Here is a 17,898-nt window from a genome sequence, read left to right on the forward strand (position 1 = left end):
AGGTCAGAGTGGGCTCTGCCCTCAAAGCTGCTGGGTGTCACATAACCCTGATAGGTTATCTTTTCCCTTGGAGCTGCAATGGAGGAAGGACATAAGAGTTGCTGTTCGCTAGTATCTAATTGTTTGTGATGAGTGAAGAAGCTGCTGCCCATGAGTAAAGTTATCCCTGCACCCCGGGGTACCAGCAGCAGCATTGTGCCATGGTGACAAAGCTTCCAGGGTTGCTGCTTAGTGAGAATTTCTGCAGGGTGCTGTTTGTATTTGAAATTGTTTATGCACCATGAATTCTGTCCCCTTGAGTGCTGGCATGACACAGTAAATTATGTGCTGAATGTGATCTTCAGCACAGCCACTCTCTGATTAAATTCTGGGAATGTAGATTAAAATTTTAGTCAAAGGCAAGTTCTGCATTTCTTAGTGCCCGACTTACATCTTCTAAATTTTTTTTTATGTAGGATATTATGTGGATCAGGTAATATCTGGATTTGAAAGGGGGAAGTTCCTGTATTTGCCTACATTGTCTCAGATCACTGGTGGAACTCTGTTGCATTGTTGTAGTCTATTTATGCCTTCCTGCAAGTTCTGGAAGTGCTGAAGCTGCAGAAAGCACGAGTGTGGTTTTGAGTAGCTTTACAGCATGTTCTATTTTAATCACTTTCATCAGCTTTATCATGCAGTGAGAGCTGTGTGCTGTATCTCCTTATTGTGGGAGGAGAAGAGGGAATTTAAGTTGTAATTAAACCCAATTTTAATATACAGTTTGCATATGAAAATCATAAATGTAAATGTTACAACCTTTCTTAGGACTGTTTGAGTACTACGAAACAATAAGTGGTGGGGTGAACAATTCCACAACAGCAATTAAAATACAAGTCTGTGAGTGGCACTTCCTTGTCCATAGTTTCAGAATTAGAAAAAAGAGGATTTTTCAGTTTGGTTCTCAGAGCAACAGCTTTATAATGCTAATTTGACACTAAGTAGAAAACACACATTGCTCCAGATTCTGCACAACTGCATATTTGATCTGTCCCAGGAATTTTGTATTAAAACTTTTAACTTGGGTTAAAGTAGTTTGACTAGGAAAGAGCTATGCACTACTGGTATTGGGATAAATACTGGGGTAAAAAATGGGCGCATCGCCTGACTGTTCTGCCAAGTTTAAGGTTGTTCTTCCTAGGTAGGATGTGTATGCTCTTAGCTTTCTTCTGAAATTGTAAGTATTGACCAAAGCAGATGACTTCTAATTTGTTCAGCTAACGAATAGCGTGATGTAAGAATACAGAGGCATTGGTGCCAAAGCAGCCCTTGGATAAGAAATTAGCAGGAGCTTTGAATTTCACATTCAGCTTTAAAAATGGATATTTAAACAGTAAGGTAGGGGCTCAGGAAATATTAGCTAGTGTTAAGTATCTACATTAAAAGTTGTTCTCCAAAATGCTTTCAGAAGGTGATGGTTCTGTTTAACAGTCATTGATTGGGTAGGCTGCTGCTCAGGTTTCTGCCTTAGTTATGGCATTTTGTTCTTCTCTGTAGCAAGCACTGTTTTTAAGTCATTCAAAGATCAATTCAAATGCTATGGACATTTAAAATCATTATTTTAGATATTTAAGTAACCTTAGCAGTTTTATAAGAACATAGTATTTAATTGCCAGTTGTTTGTGTGACTGCAAGGTAGACAAGAGATTCAAAAATGGAGCAGAATCTACCTGAGGTGAAAAATCATCCCTGCCTCATGACCAAACATTGTCTCAGTATGCTTAGTGCAGCACTTTTTTTCTCAAAATGTTTCCCGTGTTTGTTAGATGGCTTAGCTCCAGCAGTGCTTTAACATAGTCAGCTTGCTCTTTTCTTGTATGTCTCACTGATTATGTTTTCCTTCTCTTCACTACCCAAGTCTGTAATGTATGCTGTATTATTCCTTTTTCTTCCCTGATGTATGTATTTCCTCACAGATAGAAACTCTTCCATTTTCTGTAGCTTCCATGCAATATATAAAACAGGATTTTTCTGTCCCATGAGTTCAAAGTTTCATTCAGGCAGGAACTGGACTTCAAGATTGAGTAGAACTGTACTTTTTAAAGAGCACCTTTTCATACGAGACTGTGAGGAAGCCTGGACTGGCAGCACTCCTGATGCTATGGTATGGTACATACACAAAAGATTTCAAATCCTAATTATTTTATTACTGATACTAATGTAAGAGAATTGTAGTTCTAACTAGTACAATGAAATCATGTTTTCACTCTGAAGAAACTCAAGATCTGTTGTTATTTTCCTGCGCATGACAGCTTCAGATCACAAAGTTTTTTTTCTGTAGCTGTTTTCTTGTCTAACATGTACCTCATTTACTTAACCTGTCTGTTTCTCTTGCATTTCCCTTTGTCTCTTAGGGTTCTCAAGCTTTTGGAGACTGCTGTAACGTCACATCCTTCCATTCAGCTGCTCAGGGACTTTCCAGTCCTCACAGCACCATCTCTTAGGACTTCTTTCCAAGTGTTCCTATCCAATCTTAGTTAATCATTTATTTCTTCGAATGTCACTAATGCACTTACTCTAAGCTAGAGAGCTTGACTGTATTCTCTCTTTTCACTTCATTTATTGCAAAATATTTTCTAAAACAGCAACAAAGTCCCAATCTCCCCCTTCTTCTTTTATGAGTAAATATTTTGCCTTGTCTGCTCTGCAGTCATTTACGTGTTTGCAACACAGTAAATCTTTAAGCAAAATTTATATTCTGTTTTCCAACCACTGACATGAGATTTCATTATTGCTAGGCTTTGTTGATTAGTTTGGTTGGTTTTTTGTTTTTGAGAACATTCTGGCAAAAATCTTGAGACCTTCAGCCTTGGGAGCTGTAAGTTATAAGCCTGTCAAATGTGTTATTTTGCCATCACAGAAAAGAACCAGCTGTACTACTAATTATAAATTTTCTCTAGCAGACAGGTGCCATAAATTAGTTACATTGCTGAGGTTTTCTGCTGAACATCCAGTAGCAGCCCTTGACAGTGTTTTGGAGCACTACTAGCTGCATTGTTGGCCAAGGGGAGAATTTGTTCTAGCAGCAGTTGTTAGGATGGACTGAAGGTTAAGTCCTTATGACAGTAACCACACTTGGAAACTTAATCTATTGTTGGAAAATTCCCTCCTGGTTGTTCATATAGGAAAGGGAAGGATTCCTTTGGAACTGCTAATACAGTAATTAAACATTGTCAACATTGACAGTGTGTGATTTACAGTGTAGCTTTAGACGTGGATTAATCAGTGCAACAGTAACAATGAAATGCAGACTTGCTTTTTGTGACTTCCCTAAAAGCAAAGTGACTTTGAACTGTTCTGTCAGGCCTCGCAGCTTACAAGGGGCTGCTAGGAAGCCTCAGATACAATTAACACAAAACAAGGCAGGAAGCCATGAGAGACAGCAGACTGTCCTTTTTAATTCTCTGTGTCCTTGGGGGAAGATGAGTTTCATTTCTCTTTGCACGTACTTCATGCCCAGAGCCTTTTTAGAAGGAAAACTCACCAGTTCTGCCTTCCCTGGTGGGATAGCTACCTTCATATTTCTCCTTATTTCTTCCCTCCCCTTGTGACCGTTTGAGTTTTCTACTTTGCCAAGACTTAAAGTTCCTTTCTTTCTCTGTGGAACTTAAGCAGTGGTCCATCTGGGGCTATTGCCTTTGAGGGATCTGAAACAGTATTCTTTCTATCTGTTTCTGCATCAGGTCACTTCTGCATTCAGTCCTTTTGACTCTTTTCTGCTGCAAAATGCAGAGAGTAGGAAGCATCGTGTAGAATAGCTGAAGGAAATAGGTGTTTAGGCTGTGTTAGGCCAGGTTAGATAATTGAGATAATCTGATTTGATCTCTTGTATATATAGGTCATGGAGTTTTGCTTTTCTCCCAGTGGCTGAATGTAAGCATATCTTTCTGAAAGATCTCTTGCTTTAAAAAATTGAAGCAGTGGTCCTTTTTCCATAGTAAGAGATTGCAGTGTTTGCTGCTAGAAAATGGTATTTCTTCAAGAAGAATTTGTAATATCAATTTCCATTCAGAACTTTTAATATCAATTTCCATTCACTGTAGTTTTTTTTTTGTGATTTTATGAATCTGAAAGGTCTAATTCTTTCAATCTTTTACTCTTTTTCTGTAATCTTAACAAGACTAGGAGTGTGTGTATGTACCAAAGTGTAATATGTGTAAATACATATTCAAAAAATCAAGCTCTCTTTCAACCTTCTCTGTCATAATTTTGCTTTAAGCTGTGTACTAAGATGCCCCTTGTCTTTATCAAGTCCAACTGGAGCCTTAACTATCTCTCCAGTATTTCCAGATCATTTGAGACACCAGGAAAGTCACCATCCTCTTAAATGATCTTATCAACCTAGTGTGTGGAGGACAGGTTGTTTCTGTTCTACCTGATATTCCTATTTTATACACTTGATATTGAACTCGCCTTCTGAGCAGCTGAACTGTACTGTAAATGCACAATGGAGTCTGATTGGCAGTTCCCAATGTTCTTTTGGGAGTCTGATTTCCAAATTTCTTTCCCACGTGTACATGTTATATTTTCCTTACGTGTGGGATAGCTTGCTATATTAAATTATGTTTTTATAGAACCGTAGAATAAGATAGGAAAGGATCCAAAGAGATTTGTTAGGTATGTCAACATGCCCCAGGGAAGACCCAGTTACGGTATCTAGGCCATACCTGGGAAGTTCTTCTGACTGGTTTTAAAACTACCAGCTGTCAAGACTCTACAGAATCTCCTTTCTCTTCTTTGTCTCCTCCTCCTTAGGTAAAATGTCTGTGGTGTTTTGGCTTTACTCCCCAATCTTTCTCCCTCATCTTTTCTAGGCCTCTGACTATTCTTGGTGAGAGTACAGGGGGCTGTATTCAGCTCACATCTTCAATATACATTGACCAAAATGACAGGGTATCCTGCTGAGCAGAACAGAGGCTCGCTTCCTCTGTCTTGGAAGATAAATTACTCTGTATGAATCACAGTACAGTTTTTGGGGCTTTGTTTTTTTTTTTTTTTCATGTTGACCTCACCATGCCATAATCCTTAATGTTTCACCCTTCAAGCAGAACATCTCTAGCATCTTGTTTCCCCTTCCTGTCTTTGTAAGTAGATAGTTTCTACTGAAGAATAATGTATTTCTTTCATGATAATGGTATTCCCTTGTTATTCCCTTTTTTTAGATGAATACAGAACAATTCTTCAGTTTTCAAGAACATCTAGAAGTTCATTTGTCCTCTCAGATTCCCACAACCCTTGTGAGCGTATTGAGCTTACACCATTAATGTAAGCATTCTCTTGATTCCATAAATCATTCTGTGTAGAACCAGATTTAGGGGTCTTTCCTATGTAATCCCACTTGCTACATCTTTCTGTATTGGTGGTGAGCCATTGATGACTTTTTTCAGCATAAGACAGTTTTTTGTCCACATTGCAGCAGGCCCATCAAGTCAGCTAAGGAAACTTTTTCTTGAAGTCATGATCCTAATGTGCTAGCTCTTCCTTGTTTTCGGACTTGCTATCCTGTTGAAGAAGACAACTGAGAAAGATTTGTTGAGGATCTATCCTCATACGTATGTCAAACTGATTTTTGGCTTCCACTCAGTGTGTGTTATCTTTTAGGCAGTTACAAACTGCTTTGCAGAATTTTTGTCAGTTTTGTTTCAGTGTTTTTTTTTGTTTTGTTTTGTTTTGTTTTTTAAGGAATTGAAATTCAGCTGGTTCCTTTTTTGTTTCCTTCTTTAAATAAAGGCACTGCTTCTTGTTTCTCTAGTTTTTGATCCTTCTCCCATCTTCTGTAGATTCTTGAAACCAGTACTGGCCGGTGCTGATTTCACTAGCCAATTGTCTTCAGTCAGTTCTCTATGCATTTAAAGTGTAATTAATGAAGCTGAGTCAATTTAAGAAGATGTAACTTAAATTCTCTCTAGCCTGACTTTCCCTTTCCTAGTCTGACACTTTATGTTGATGTAGAGCTCTGGTGGTTAAAAAAAGGAAATTCAGATGGTTTTAATGAGTAATGTTACCCTGTTATTTTCCGCTCCGCTTATTATCTCGTTGCCAAATTTCAAAGCTTTTGCTTTTAATTCTAGGTTAGGAGGACAAGAGATGCTGAAATACTGAACCCGATGAATTTCGGAGTGTTTGGCACCTTTCCAAATTTTATCACCTTTTGGGGCTATATAAATGTTTATTTCATGATACAGCCATATAAATGATGTTGCCTACATCACAACATCTTGGTAGGTCCCAATTGTGTATGTTAGTCAAAATAGCAGCTGTGGCAAACAACCCAAGTGATTGGTTTTTTTTACCATCAACAATATAGACCAAAAGAAGATGAGCAAACAATAATAATGTCTCTAATTGGAGAATGGACAGAAGATCCAAGTGAGGCTTATTGGGATAATAACAGGTTAGCTTGGCCTCAATACCTGAACTCTTTAGCTGAATGTTAGGTGGCTTGTACCAGTGTTTCCCTGGAGAAACAGGAATGTGTACTTTTATTTGTCTTGACTTATTTGGACCTAATGAAAGAGTCAATGACGGCTTTTGTTCCCAAGACCAATTTCCTTGTTGGGAAAATGCTTTTATTTTATTTTAAAAATATATGCAGTGTACATACATATGTGTTTTAGTATAGTTAACACAAAAATATTTGACTGCTCAACAGGTTTAAAACCTGAATACAAAATATTTATATTTAAAGTATAAGAGCTTCTGGAATAGAAGCTATTTTTTATGGAGAAAGGACTTCTCAATCTATAAATGTAAATTAACCAGTACAATAATCTCTATAGTTACCAAATAGCTGTGAACTGCTTAGTAAAGTCCTAGTAATCTACAGTTAGATAAACTACACTAATATCTTAAGATAATTTAAAGATTTAGGGTGTGTGTGTGTGTGCGCAGGCATATCTTGAAAAGGTGAATCTCTGTTTCAGAAGTAAAAAGCAGCTGAAATTCCTGGTAATAGACCATTTGGCAGTTTGGGCCTAATTAAGAGGAAAAGGAAATTTCCTGTTCAAAATGAGCAAAAAAAATTTCCTTTACGAAGGAGTAGTTGTATCAGGGTTACTTAAACTCTCAACAAAACTAGAAATGGATTTAATTTACACAGGAAAATGTAAGCTGTATGTTTTGCTTCTATTCTTTGTAACATATTTCCATTTATTGACTGAAGTACAGAAATGCCCTGGATGTTGCCCATCTCCAAAGCGTGAGTTCTTGTGCTTTGACAGTTACTGTGCTCTGGCTCAGTCACTCATGGGAACACCACAGCGCAGCTGCAGGCCCTTTCTTAACAGAAGCTGAGTGCATCCTACAAACAATTATCTTCTACTTCATTCATTTAAATCCCCCTTTTTATCCAGAATGAAATCCTTTTTACCTACTCTGGCAATTTTCTAGCTGTGCATACCCAAATGAGTTATATTCTTTAGCAGTCAAGTTCTGTGGCCCGAAACTGGATCAGAGGACCAAGGAGTCTGGAGGCCTTGTCCGTAAGGTTGCTCCTTCAACCAGGAAAATTCTACTCAAAAACCATTCGGCAGATGTGCCCAAAGGATGGTATTCCTGGAAACAGGCTGATTATCATGGCCTTGTCAATATTTAAGCACAGTGGCAAAACAGGTGAGTCAGACCAAGTTAGTTATGTACACTGTAATTTATAGTCAGTTTTATTTGTTTAAAATTGCAGTGTGGTTGTATTATTTCTCTAGCAGCTCAGATAGACAAGACCTGAATTTCCAAGCTTAACAATTAAAACTTTTTACTTTTCCTATACTTATTAAATGGGGGAAGAAGAACACATCAAATAGACTACCTCCTCTGCTTCAAAGTTAGTCTCACTGAGCAATGCAACACATTCTTCTTAAATAATATAACAGATGTCTCTTTGCTAATTTTGAAAAATTATATGCTTCAAAGTATTTCTATTTCACAAGTATTTATCATAGACAGATTTTTCCAATGATAGATTACAAAATATACCAAAATTTACCATACAACTTTGAGCTGTTATCACACAAGTTGTATAGCAATCAAGTTGCTTCTGTTTTGACATTGTGATTTGTTGTGGATGCCCCGTGCCTGGAGGTGTTCAAGGCCAGGTTGGATGGGGCCCTGGGCAGCCTGGTCTAGTATTAAATGGGGAGGTTGGTGGCCCTGCATGTGGCAGGGGGGTTGGAGATTCATGGTCCTGGAGGTCCCTTCCAACCCTGGCCATTCTGTATTCTGCGATACCTAAAGAAACACAGTGGAGAGAGCCAATTCCTCATCGTACATCCCTTACCTATCCCCCTGGCACTCTTACTCCAATTCAGGTAATATGCTTTTTGTTTTAGATCATGTATTATTGTATCTGAGAAATAAGGGAGGTGGTCCTTCAAAAAATTTTGTAGCTGCCTGAGTAATAACTGAGTGATGGACTCTTGTATTTCTTTCCTGACCTCTCCCATTTATACTTAATGTATGAAAATTGCATTTCAGCAATAAATTGACATCAGCAGAATTTTTGAATGCTATTACAGAGAGCTGCTCAGTAAGCCTAGATCACAATCAAACAACATGCAGATATTTGGATTATGTGTATACTTATTTGCTAATTTGTAAGCTAAGCTCTTCATAAACTTATTGTCTGACACTGAAAGGGACCAAGGTTTGGAATGTTTGGCTTATACAGTATTGGTAGGTGGAGTCAGGTTCAAATACTTAAGCTTCAGACTTGTAGTTTTCTTGTTGAAAGCCCTGAGTTACTGGCACTTATGTCACACAGAGCTTTTGTTTTCGTAGCATATTCATTAGAATGAAGATTTGAAACTGAATTATGCTTTTATTATAATATACTCCTACAGTGTCTCTTATCAGATCACAAAATGCTTACGCTTTCACAAGGAAACCACAGCAGTAGCTGTTCTCAGGCTGACTTGACAGCAGTGCACGAACAACAGACAGCGCGTGTTCTGTAGGAGTCTGTTTTGCAAATGGTCTTCCGTACAGACCCAACTTGTTGGTAAGATATAAGCTAAAGTCCCGACGTAAATACATGTACACTTGCTTATAAAAGCTTCTTATTGATTTAGTTTTATCTCTTTCTTGTTTAAGCTACTTGGAAATAGTGTTTAAAAAGACACACACAGTTTGTGACAGTTTAACCAAACGACTTTTAAATAATTGGTGGCAGTTTAACTAAAAGGGCTGCATACAGCTATGGCTGGGAAGAGGATGCTTTCTCAATAAATCTCATCTCCTCTCACCATGTAGTTATCTGCTGAGCACAGCAACTCACATGAATGCTCACTGCCGATAGCTCCTCTTAGCTCTGTGAGCTGCATGAGTGAATTGGGTGGCGGTAGGACAGGAGTGAGAAGCACTGGTAAAAGCCAGCTGAGTTGCTTGTAGTCAGATACCTTTTTAGATTGCATGATTGCTAATGAACTGAACAGAGTGATATTGCAATTATGGGTCTGGGCTTTGACTTGACCTTCATTATGGTTGGGTGTCTGCCAGGAGGTGCAGGCCTGTTTCTCACATTAAGAGACACAGTTTATTAGCTCTGAAATGGTGACAGCAGTGCTGTGATTGTACAGTTTCAGGGCTTATTCTGGCTTCCGTTCAGGCACCTTGTTGCACTGGCACAGTACATGTCAGACTGCTCTCTGCAGACATGCCTCATGCCCTTTAGACTTTTGAACCAGGTGCATTGGTAAGCCTAGCAGTATAAGTTTAAAAACAATTTTAAGAACTTTTGTTTATGGGCTAAGTGTATGTCATATGGAATCACTGAGATGTAATGCAAGGGCTACCTAATAATGCTGCTTGAACAAAATTACATTTTAACGCAGTAAAAAGAACTCTTTCAAATACAAACTGACAGCTAAAAAAAGAATTGCCTCTCTTGATGGTAAACTTTTAGTTTCAGTTAGATACAGTGCTTTGATAAATAAAAGCAACATATTTAGAGAGGACAACAACAGTAACAAATCTTTATCAGATATTTGTACAGTGGGATTTCACACTGAGCTTGATGAGATATGTAAGCTTTTTTCCGTGGTGGATTAGTATGCTAATTCATATTATCATTTTCAAACAGCAGGTTTCAGTCATTTTCCCTAGGCGTTCATTTGTCGTTATGTTACAGCAGCTTCCAGACATAGCAGTCATTTATGGGGTTCCCACTGTGGTACCTGCTCCAGCATGATGTTTACTTTTTGCTGTTCTCTGATGAGACCGATAGCTTGTAAGTAGGGGGGGGAAAGAAAAAAAAAGTGTCATTCTAAGACTTTGTCTTCATGGGAAGTTATTCCTTGTGGATTGATGTGCCTGACCATCACCTCAAACAGTGGTTCAACAATTAACAGAAATTCTGAGCCATCATGATGAACAGCCAGTTTAACAAAGCATTGGTTCACAGATAAAAGAGGAAGTAGGACTTCAGCACGTTACTGCAGCAGAATAAGCACTTTTTTTTTTTTTTTAATTTAAGGAGTTATTGAAAAGTAGCAAAGTCCCAGGTTGTTGTTATGATGGAGAAGGTGTAAGGATAGTAACACTGCATGTTAAGGAGATCCCCAGATTTCTTAGAATGTTCTTTTTCCATCTTTACCCTGCAATTGTATGTGTGTCCTCTCTCCAGAGCAAAAGTTCATAAATTAGTCCAGGGCTATGCTGGAAGGATACCTTCCATTATACAACTTTCTGACAGAATTTTTTTTTTTCCCTGTAAGATTGATTTTGTCATTACCTAAAGGGTCAGGAACCAGTAGCATCCCTGAGCTACAGTATTCAGGCAAAGAGCATGGGAGATGTGTATTGAATTATGTCCTTGATTTTCCTGAGACTGGAATATCCCTATAAGTGAGCACACACACCCTGGTATGTATGCACTTCTACTGATCTGCATTTGTTCTTTGGTAACAGACAGGGATGCAGCGGCTAACATCACTGGCCATATGAGGATGTTTAATGGTGTAGCAGAACACACCACAGAGCCTCTTGGTGAAACAAACTGAAGAAAAAAGCTCATGGCTTCTCTGGGAATTTGCTGTGTGTCTCTTCTTTAGTATCAGGCTGCCCAACTTGTCTTTTTCTAAGACAACAAAGGCTGTCTCAATTGACAAGAAGCACTGTGTCAGCCCAGCTGAGTCACCCTCAGTTTCCTTCCCTCAGCAGGCTGTCTTGTCTCTTTCCCTTTATTCCTACCCTGGCTTTCATAAATCCAAGTGCTTGGAATCTTTCATAGATGTTTACCTCACACCACGTGGCTTAGCTCTAACTGGGGATTTTAGTTCTGAGGAGCAGTAAGGCTCAGCTGCTGCCTTTCCTCATAGGTTTCCTGCCTGCTCTGAAAGCTGCACTGCAGGCTGTTGTTAAGAAATTTGAAATCACCCTTTTCTTTATCCCTGTCCCCCTACTTCTTGGTCACAAATGCACCTTGACCATAAAAGAAGTGAGCACAATGATGCTTAAGTTAAAATACCTGCTATCAACTGTCGTTCCATCATGCTTTATGCTTGGTACTGCTTTTTTCCAGACTTGCATTTGTTTCGCTTTATCTGCATGAAAATAGTGTTGTAGTCAGTCAGTAATGGTGTGATGAAGTCTTGGCAGTATGCACTGTGGCAGTGAAAAAGAACTGGCAATGAATGAACTTCTCCAGCGTTTAGAAAAACAATTTTTTTTTTTTTTTTGTATCACATTGAAGAGTCATCCTGTGCTCAGAGATTAATTCAGGTCGTGGTGCCAATTAGATCTTAATAATAAAGATAATGAAGCTCTGATTACTTTGAGAGGTCAGGCATGTCTGCCATTGGAGGTCCTCAAGTCAGGCAAACCTCTGGCAGGATGGCAGAGCTGTGGTGGATCCTGCTGAGGAGGAAGCTGGCCTGCCATGAGCTGCCATTACGGGTCTTCCTGAACTTTGGCCACAGCTGTAATAATTTAGTAATTCATCTGTGACTCTTCCCTAAGTATCTGACAAGCTGTGCTTTTTCAGATGTGCTTCTATTAGTGGTTACCCAGATTAAATCATTGACAAATACCTAATATTCTTCTGTCAACTTGCGTTCCCATCAGACAAGACAGGTAGAGTTCAATAACTGTATGTTGAAACTAAACAGCCACTCACCTTCCTATGTTACCTCCAAAATAGCAACGCCCTTGGCTAAAGCTCTTTATCACTTGGCTGGCACAAAGTTTTTCTCTGAAATCCTACTTAATCCAGTGCATCTACTGGATTATTATCTACAAAATACAAAATAGTATTTCTTCAGTTTTGGTACGTATAGCAGTGCAGCCTTCAAGGAAGTAATTAATTGCTGTTTTGATGGGGAAAAAAAAGCATCTAAAAGCTTTTAGCAAAAGTTGTAACCCTGGTTTTGGTGTTTTTTTGTGTTTTTTGTGTTTTTTTATTTAAATAGAAGTAGTGTTGTAGCCATGATAAGAGCAGCCCAGACTTGTGGAGAGAGGTAGTGGCTTTTCTTAGATCAGCTCATACAATTGGGAAAAGCAGATAAGCTTTTAAGCCTGATCTGAAGCAGAGCTTGCCCCCCGTGGTTTTCCAGCTACATTAGTTGGTCTAATGGAAGACATTCCTTCTTCTGATAAACCTTATTTACTCCCAGGTGGTATTGTTTTCTCTCCACCTGTTGCAGGTGTTTTTCAAACCAGCAACTTCATATTCAGTGATGGAACTGATGTGTTTTAAGCATCATAAATCAAGATGGGATAAGAACATGAAAGGTGGCTTCTGCTTTCTAAGAAATGCTGCCCGTTAAAGATATGTTGAGCCACAGTTCACATTCTTCCAACTGTTTTCACAAGTCTTTGGTTGTAAATCTGTCACAGTGAAGTGTCAGTGTAGGATCTCAAGTCTTGATTACACTTAGCAAAATGTGCCTCTGCTGTGGTGTTTCTAGACGACTAACTTGCACTTTGTTTTGTGAAGTTGCTAAAGGAGAGACTCGATTAATTCTATAGCCCTCTTAGAGATCTTTAGCCCAAAATTAAAATGTTTGGGTTTGGGAGCTTTTGTTATAAATGTGAAGAATTTGGATATGGTTTATAAAATAAGTTTTTACCAATTATTTTATATTTAGAAGACTGTTTTCTTTAACATACGTTTATTATTATTGTTATTATTTTTATTGAGGTGAGATTTCTTTTTATTACCTTTCATCATGACAAGGTAACCACAAGTGAATGTCCACACACCTCTTGGGCACTGTATGTCATTTCGTATTTTGGGAGATAAACTATGCAGAATAGCCATAGCTTTTAAAGCCCAAATCCTAACTTTTTGAGTTCCTAACAAATGGGACATTTCAAAGATGGCTTACAGCATTTTCTGAGCTTGATGCAAGCCTGATTTTTTTCACAGACTTTCAATAGACTCTGCCCCATGGAACAAATGCAGTTTATCCTTCCTAGAGTCAACTCATATTCTTCTCCCATCAGCTGTCTCCCTGGGGCAGTGGTCTTCATATTTATTCCTTTGAGATTTGCATTCTGTAACACCGCTCCGCATGAAGTAGAGTCCTGCTCTAAGCACTGTTGATGGGATACATGATGTAGTGGAGACTAAATGCAGATAATCTGGGCTAACTGGGGGTTTTGGCCATTTCTCTGTGGGAGCACCAGAGAGTTGAATCTACTCATTCTTTGATTTTAGTGACTCCCTGGTCGACCTTATGAATAAGCAAAGATTTAATTCTCCTGTTAATTTTGCAAATATGTAAGTTACATCCATTGGTTTAAGAAAGGATGTCTACAAATTCTAATAATCCTTTTAAAGGATTTGAATATTTAAAGGAATTGAATGTTTTTTTTTTTTGTTGAATTCAGTTTCTCTCTTGCTCTAGGGCCGTATAAGTAGTTCCTTTCTAAATAGCATTCGTGGAGAGGATGTCTTTTATTCCAGCAGCGTTCATGTGTTCAAGATGGGCACTCTGGAGTGCTGGCAGGTCTTGTCTCTGACAGCAGCATATTTCCAAGTGGAAACAGGTACTTGAAAAGGAAAGTTGCTGTTTTGGGAAATGCTGTTTAGAAAAGTTATTCTTCAGAGTATGGGATAGTAATCTACCACAATAGCAAAACCTTTCTTTGACAGAATTCTTGTTCTTTCCATAAATTTTGATTATGGAAAATTCTGGGCTGAGAAGAAAAGAGAGCGAGCTCCCATAAGCCCTGTTTGTGTGTTTCTGGGCAACACAGTAAATATTCTTCATAGAATAATCTTAAGTACTGTCAAAAGCTTGTCATATTTATGTCTGTGCTGTGTTTACTCAAGCTGCCTAGGTGAGATCACTTCTGTGCTGTGCAATGAGTGGGTGCCCTGCTATTAGCAGCTCTCCTGCATGAAGATCGGACTGTTTAGAAAAGCCCAAACAACATCATGAGGTTACAGTGACAAAGCCAAACTGCACTTTTTTAGCTCATATCCCTCTAACTACGTGCATTGAGGCAGAGGGCCTGTGACTAATACTTATAAGGAGTGAGGCAGCTGCCTGAGTATTCAAATTCAAGTCAGTGTTTAAGGTTTAGATTGCCTTTCATATCCCTTATAGAATGGCAATCCCCTTCTTTTTGCTGCCATGTAAACAAGTGTGGGCACTAAGAAACAGAGAGATGTGACTACCTGACCTATACTGACTCTGCAGCCAAACAGAACTAAGTATCAGTAAACTCTTCTTTTTCAACAGCAGGAACTCTTAAAGAAAAGAAAAAAAAAAAGAATAACTGATATCCCTATGGAGGGATTGGTTTTGCTACATTTATTTTCATCTCCTAAAGGTAGATTGCCTGAGTCTGTCCTCCAGAGTAAGAGCTGGACTTTGAACATGTTGCTACAAAATGAATAGTCACAAACATGTTTTGAATGACCACACCAATGTTACTCTGCAGGATATGAAACTGTACTTGTAAAACGCAGCGATTAACACTCATGAATGCCAAGGGTACACAGTAACTAGATAACAGTTGTGTGATGAAATCTGTTGAAGGAGGCACCCGACAATATTAGACCAGAGCTTTTTCTTTCTCACCTACATGAAGATATGGGACGTGAGAGAAGTTCCTGCTAACACAACAGTTTCACACTCAGCAGACCACTGGAAGCAGGGGTGTGCTGACTTACAGTAAAACTGCATTTAAAAGATTAGCTCTGCGGTCATTAAAGTTAGGGAAGTACATCTCCATCAGAATCTGAATGTTTTCTGTGGTTTATGAAATGCAGTAGGTAAGCTGATTAGCCATTTGAATCTTCCTAGGGCTGCTGTACACTGATGTTCTTCATTTCCGCCTAGATTTGCATGGAAGCAATGTATTCACAAATATCCACAGCTTGTTTGTTTCTTAAATGTGACTCCACTTCCCAATGGAATACTGTATTCTTCCATAAGCAATATTCTAGTCATATTTATGTAATTATTTGTGTGATCCCTTGGAAAAAAAAAAAAAAAGCATCAGATGATAATCATCATAGATAAGCAATCAGAATATGTTTACAGCGTGTTTTGTGGTGCTGCGTTGGGCGCACCTGCACTAGCTCTGGCAGGCAGATCGGTGCAGGGAAGGGCTGCACGGGGATAACCTTGGGTCCCAGAAGCTTGGCTTTGCTGACTTGCACCACTCCCCTGAAATGGGATGCTGCTTGCAGGGCCCACTTACTAAGCTGTGCTCTGTGTCATGGCTAAACAGTCTGTGTTCAAATCAATGGCCCAGATTTTTGCAAGGCTCTTTCATAAAGGTCTTATTGTACCCTGGATGAGACCAAAGGAAGCAAATGAAATGCTAGGCTGTGTTACGGGCTATGGAAAGCAAGACAAGAGGTGGTATTGTACCTTCTCACCTTGAATGCTCCTTAGCTTTGGCTGTCTTACAAAAGGCACATCAGAAATAGGCAACTTCAGTTACCAGAACAGGCTGGAGTTTGGAGCAAAGATGGGAAAGAATAGTGGAGGGATTAAAGAAAGAAAAGAACTAGTTGTATGTTCCCGTCTTCTTAATTCTAAGTAGTGATGCAGAAATTGAAAGCTGTAACAACTTTTGTCTAAAGCAGAACGATATGGAACACTTCTGAGACAAGAGAAAAAAAGCACTAAAGCCAGCTTCTCTCCTACCCAATGCTCCTCCTCCCAGAAATCCCCACTTGCCTCCCCCAGTGTCAATATTTAAACTAGTTCTGTTGAGGGTGCACAGTTACAGAATTCTGGCAGAGAACAGCAAGATCATCTGTTGCATAAAGGAGGGGAAAACACCGAGTTTTGTGGCATGCCTGGACAGACTCTTGCCATTTATGCCTCTTTTCGGTATCTGTTCCTGATGAGAATGCTAAATGATAATTTTTGAGTAAGTAACTTTAAAGGGGGGAAGGGAGGGGACAGTATAGCTCAAAGCACCACACAGGCATTAAATAGGCCTAACTTAGAGCCCACCTCAGCAGCTATGCATAGGGTAGCCTCTTTTATCCCCACTGTGTGCCAGGAGAATGAATCATAAATAAGGCTAATACACATACAGAGTTTAAGGGCACTGTTTCTTTTGTCTTTATCTGTGCAGGCTTTGGTTGGTTTTTATTCCTTCTTACAAAGGCTTTTTAAATTCCATCAACGCTGTTTATAAATGGACAATTTTTAATAACTAAGCCATACCCAAGCAGACAGTTTTCAAATTGCTCGAATGTTGCTGTATTCATTAGATCTCTTGGTGTTGCCAGCTGCCCACCGCTTCTTGCCTATCAAAAGTCTTTGTTTGAGGACTTAACTGTCAGTGTTAAATGGTGTTAGCAGGTACAGCTACATCATTTATCACTGGCCTGTAGTGTTAGATTGTGGCCTTTTTTTTGTTTTGTACTTTTGTGTTGCCAGTGCTGCGTGAACCCATGATGTAACCAGTTGGAATTCTTCCAACCTTGGGTGAGTGTTTGCCCAAAGAGAAAAAAACAAATACAGTAGCCACAGTGCAAGGAATAGATAGGCTGCCACTTTTTTTCATGTTGAATTTGTGCTTTTCTGTTTGCTAGTAGCTCTGCTTCATAACAAAACTTGATAGCTCAGTTCTAAGAATTGCATCTATTGGCAGAGTTTACACAGCAAAGCTCTCAGGCTACTGGGAAGGATTGAGTTGCAGTTTGGTCACACAAATAACAGCTTGCTTTTTGTGAGGTCCCTGCCCCCTATCTTGAAACTTTCACAATCTGAAACTTGAGTGAAGTTGCTCTGTTGAACAATCACATAACAAACCTCATCCCCCCAAACTGCTTCCAGTCTGAGATGCTTAGTTTCCATCAACTGCTGATACTGGACACAACAACTCATGCAGCTTCTATTCTGATGAGAGCTTACAGTCCCTGTACTAAGGGAGTGGGCTGTCCTTAAGTCAGACAGGTAAAGGAATGCTTTTCCTAAGGATTCCTTAGCACAAGATGCTCTTTCTTTCTCTTCCCCATCCTTCAGTTTCATAATCTGCCTTTTGCCCTCATTGACCAGTGGATCCAGCTGCCAGGCGCTGACAAGAAGTGCAGCCTGATTTCTTCTTTGAAATGTACAGAATGCACAGGGAGAGTTTTTAAGCTTACCCTTCAGAGGCAAAAGGAAGTTGTGGTGTGATGCTGGCTGAAACTCAGTCTGCACTTAATGACCTCATGCCAGTTTCAGATTCATAATAACGTGCTCAAAGCCAGGGAAATTCTGCCAGACTTTGTGTTTTCTGGGGCAACTCAGACGTTCTCACTTTCTGAGGGCTTCTGATAATGAGACACCAACAAAATAACCTGTTTTTGTATTGCAAGAGACCTCACAGCAAGAGCAGCAACTTGTGGCACAGCAGACACCAGCCTCTCGTACCTTGAAACAAGGTCAAGTGTAGAGGGGTGCTGGGGGTCTG

At 39.3% G+C, this 17,898-nt stretch overlaps 1 protein-coding gene across 4 annotated transcripts in view; it reads left to right on the forward strand.

Moving 5' to 3' along the window:
• Nucleotides 1-17,898, forward strand: part of SESN1 (sestrin 1) — a 73,976-nt gene that overhangs the window by 29,425 nt on the left and 26,653 nt on the right. The gene's annotated exons all lie outside the window — the stretch shown is intronic.

The sequence above is a fragment of the Meleagris gallopavo genome, chromosome 2 (assembly GCF_905368555.1).
Source record: "Meleagris gallopavo chromosome 2, MGAL_WU_HG_1.1, whole genome shotgun sequence".
Classification (NCBI taxonomy): domain Eukaryota; kingdom Metazoa; phylum Chordata; class Aves; order Galliformes; family Phasianidae; genus Meleagris; species Meleagris gallopavo.